We start from the raw sequence: 4,907 nt of genomic DNA, 5'->3' as shown, positions 1-4,907 counted from the left end.
CATAGGATAAGCTTCAGCATTTTATTTTGGTAGCAAGTTGTATTTGTTTTGTTTTTTCTCCTTCTTTATATTGTATAATTATTATGCTTATATTCATTTTTATGATTCTATATTACTGTTTTACTGATACTATATGATTTAGGCCTCCATATGTAAGTTAGCATAAGTCATGTCAAGTTTCCATTTTTGTCAAGTCTCCATCTTGTCCCCATGCCCTGTTGTATAACCTATGACTCATACTACCCCTCGTATGTAAACTGGTTTCTGAATGAATGGGGATAAATGAGGGTGCTTGACAGACAATGGCAGTAGGTCTAAAAATAGCTCCCTTTGAATGAACAAAGCACCAAAACCAATACCTGAACCAATGACCCAGCCATTGGAATCACGTTCAGCATTCAAGAAACAAAAGATGAGGCAACCCACCATGTGCCAAGACTGCACATGCTCAGTATGAACACCTGGAGCCCTCTGGAACAGGACTGACATTGCCTGGACAGGCCCTCCCCATGGGAGAACGTAGGTAGTCTGCCCCATAAAAAGGGGTAGTGAAGACTGACTCCTTGGGATGCCCTCTCCATCTGAACCAGCACCATGCCACACCACCTATCCACTCAGAGGCCATGCCAGTGACCCCCCTCTAGACAACACCTGCTGGCCAAAGACCCCTTTCCAGCCTGGATAGGTACCTATCACCCCCACCCTCTCTTCAGCCAAGGATTTGGACTCAGTTTCTCTTCTTTACCTGGACTCCAACCCTTCTACTGAGTCTCTTTCTCCTGCTGCCATTGTGAGTATGTGTACTAATAACTTCATGGGGCTGTGTAGTGTGTTGTCTGTTTAATAAACCAGCTATTTTGAAACCCCAAGTTGGGTTTTTGTCTGTTTCCTGACTGTTTCCACCTTGCCACCATTTACCTGCACCCCCAAGCTCCCAGCTTTCTGCCTTTCTTTTTTTCCTGGCTGTCTCCTCCTTGACACCAGGCTTTTTCCCCTTGCACCAGTGACCTTGAGTAACCCTGGGGCCACTTGACCTTAAGTAACCCCAGCCTCAGTTCCTAAGCCCAGCTTCTCTTTAGTCTACCAGTTCTAATCCTGGTTCCAGCAACTTTCACTCCGTACACTTTCTCTTTCACCTTAACCTTTCCCCAGGTATCCTAAGTACCCCAAACACACACATATATACTGTACCATCCAAATTAGGAACTCACCTGTGTGTATGTGTAGGTGGGTGGCATGTGTGTGAACTGGTGATTATACACACACACACACACACACTCACACATCATCATGCATGTGATATATGAAATAGTGATCCATGGATATGTATGGAGTATGTAGGTGTTGACAACTGTTGATTGATTGTTGTCAAATTTTTGGTGTGTGTAGTGTATATGTGCTTGAACTGGTAATATGTATGCATGTGCCTAGGCTGGTTTGGATGTATATGTGCCTGAGTTGGTAGTGTGTGTGTGTGTGTATGTACCTAATTGATTTGTGTATTTGTATATGTGCAATTGTGTCACACCCTCCTGTCTAACAGCACAATATTGAGATCCTGAGAGTTGGCCTGACCCCACAGGACAATGCCTTTATGCAAGCAGACAGTAGCCATCCTCGTCTTCATCGCATGAATTCTCTCTTTTGCATGCACACATGAGTACACACACACACACACCAGCCCCTCTAGAAGCTGGGGACCATGCATGTAAGGTTGTGCTGGTGGACACTCCAGGATTTGATACCCTGGTCCTGGCTGGTTGGCCAAAAGTCCTGGGCCAGAGTCCAACAGGGAGGCAGAACAGCATGATGCACTAGGCAGGTGGCCAGGCAGGCACCGCTGCTCCTGTGCAGGAGCAAGGACATGCCATGTGTAGGTGGGATGGTGCGTGCTCTAGTCTACCTGCCTTGCTCCCACCTAGGAGCAGTGGTGCTTGCCCAGCACACCATTCTGCTTTGCCTCTGCACCAGGCTCTGGCCCAGGACTTTTGACTAGGTGGCTGGGACCAAGTTATGGAATCCTAGAGTGTCCGTACCAAACCAGGATGCATGGCCACCCTTCTCCCCTGCTTCCCACTTCCACCAGCCCAGCCCTCCGATCCCCCCACTCCCAGCACAGTCTTACCAGCACAGCCCCCTGCACACACACAGCACTCCCTGCCCCAGATTTCCTTACCTCCATCCTGGATTTGTTTTAACATCTTCATGTAAATTTTAATGATTGCCAATGGAAATATTTTTGTGAGTGTGCGATGATATCAAAGTTTATTGATGGTGTCAATAAAAATTGAATCCTGCCAATCCTAACTTTAAGCTAGTAAGCCTATGCCTGCTTCTAAATGTTTTCCAGATACAGGACTTGGTTAATATTTAGAAAAAATGTTAGTTTCCTGGATGGAAGGCTTACAGAGATATCCAAAGTATTATTTCTCATCATTGCATCCATCTCTTTCACTGCACACTGTGAATGTCCTATTATTTCTTACAATCATAGCATTGGACAGAACCTTAGGTGTCATCAAGTTGGCTTCTCGAACAAATGCTGGCTGCTGTGTTCTTAAACCATCCCTAGGCAAATGCCTATTCACACTCTTCTTGAAAACCTCTAATGAAAGAGATTCTAAAACATCCCTATGCAGCTTGTTCCAATAACCTATAGTTCTTATAATTAGGAAGTTTATTTTTCTGAGATTTAATATAAGACTTATCCAGTTTAGAGTATACTAGGAACCAAAAGCAGAAAATAAACAACTTAACTGCTAGGTAAACAATATACTTGATAAACCAGAACTATATTGAAGTGTTTAAAATAGAATCTCAGCAACCACGCAGATGTAAATATAGAGTTTGCAAACAAATTTTTTTCTTTGTCCTTAAGGTGGCAGCATGACTGTATAATGAAATAGCACTGTATCAGGTCCCTTTAAGTAATTTTCTTTTCTACATCAACAAGTTTTAACCCCCCCCCCCCAACACCAATTATTTCACAATTATTCCACAATTGGTTCATTTCCCTACAATGAACTTTCAGCCAATCAACAGTTCATATTGTATCTGTAAAGTAGTTCTGGATGGAAAAAAAAAATAACTCTGGCTATATTCACAAGACCAGAAAGAAAGAGGATGTGCTGCTGCTCCATTCCTTTTATCTGTGTTTTTACTTCTGTGATTATGATGCTTATCTGATCCCTGTTTTGAACCAGATAAAAAAAATCTGAGCGTTGGCCTCCTAAGTCCTAAAAACTGGCCAGCAGGCCACAGGATTTGGAGCTAGACCAGTGTCCTACTATACCTGTTCAATCTGTATAGATTACTGAGTAATCACTGGAGAAAGAACTAGAATTGATTTCCCCCAGGTGAGTATGATAACAGTGGGCTGCAGGGCTATTCTTACTTTCTCTGGCCCAATGAATTAGCAAAGTATTCTGTGAACACTCAAGCAGTTTGCAGAGGAGATTGAGAGCAACCAATGCTAGGCTACTGTATAGCTTGACAGGCAGGTGGAAAGTATGACAGAGAGAGTGAGAGACAGTGAATACTGTTCTCACATATCCACTACTGGCTAAAGAGTGGGGCCAGCATCTCTTCTTTATTGTTTTTATGCCTGGTGTACAAAATCCAGCTTTTCATTTCTCTTGCTTTTGTTTTTGTTAAAAAGCCATGAAATGGAAGAGAAACATGTCTTCAGCTAAAACAGCGCTAGTGTTTGACCCAAAACAAACAAACAAGGTGCATTTATTTATGCAAGGAAAACCCAAAAGTTTTCATTTTGTGTCAGCAAAGTCAAGTTTTTCAATTTAGCCATGGAAACTTAAGTATTTACACACCCTTAGTTTCATGCTTTTGGTGTACTAGTAGATGCACATGTTCTTGAAGAAGAGTGGTTTTGCATTTAATATTTCAGACATCTAAGCCTTAACTCCCAGAAGTCCCACTTCGGGTACCTTTTGACCCCTCCTGAAGCTCTGCCTTAATGTCCACCAGCCAAACCAGCCCTTTCTTTTAGAGTGCTTTCTAGTCTCCCCATCAGGGATTACCCAGGCCTCTTCACCTGTAAGTTGTTTCTTCTCTGGCCAGAGCTGTTCAAGTAACAATCCCTTCATGGGCTCTTTTTGACCCTCCTATGGTGGATAAAACTCTAGTTTAGATCTGTCTGGATATAATTCCTTCTATTGACCCCTGGATCTCAGTACTTTTCAGCCATGTGGCTCTACCTCTCCAGGAAAAGCTAGCAGGAAAATCTTTCCACTGCTTATCTGCTCTTAGCTTTCTGCAGGAATGCCTACAGACCTCTAACTGGGAACCTCTGACCCAACTACCTATTTTATCCTGAACCTTCCCACTCAGAAAACCTCCTCCCACCAATCTGCTGTCTATTAATGTCAGATTTGCCCCTCCCCTGCCTGTCCTAACCAAGTCCAGATAACATATGCCCAAGTAGATAGACAGGTTTTTGGACCTGCTAACGTCTGAAGGCTCTCCCCATTCCAGTGTGGGTCTCAGATCCAAGTAACATTTTCAGACCTGCAGTAGGAGTGGGCCTTAGGCTTTAACCAGAAGGCTACAAGTCATCCTTGATGTCAACTGTGCTAGGGCTACAAATGATTATATGGTACAATGGAAAAAGAACAGGGGAAGGGATGCAGGTCAGAGTCAAAACAAGGAGAATACCAACAACCTCCAGTAGTGCCCACCACTCCATGAAGGCATCTAGGAAGTTAGTAGATACACCCATAGGAATACCATCCAGAGGCATGAAGTGGCCAGGGAGCCCCATAGGTCCCACAATCTCCTCCATCTGCTTCTTCTCCATCAAGCTCCTTCCTCCTGGTGACGTGGTGCACCTCCTCCATCAAGCTTCTTCCTCCTAGTGACATAAATTGCCTGTTTGGCTGGGGCCAGGAGGA

The sequence above is a fragment of the Crocodylus porosus genome, unplaced genomic scaffold, assembly GCF_001723895.1.
Source record: "Crocodylus porosus isolate Cpor-Errol unplaced genomic scaffold, CroPor_comp1, whole genome shotgun sequence".
NCBI classification, from domain to species: domain Eukaryota; kingdom Metazoa; phylum Chordata; order Crocodylia; family Crocodylidae; genus Crocodylus; species Crocodylus porosus.
The sequence above is the reverse complement of the archived record's forward strand: the minus strand, read 5'-3'. Positions refer to the sequence as shown.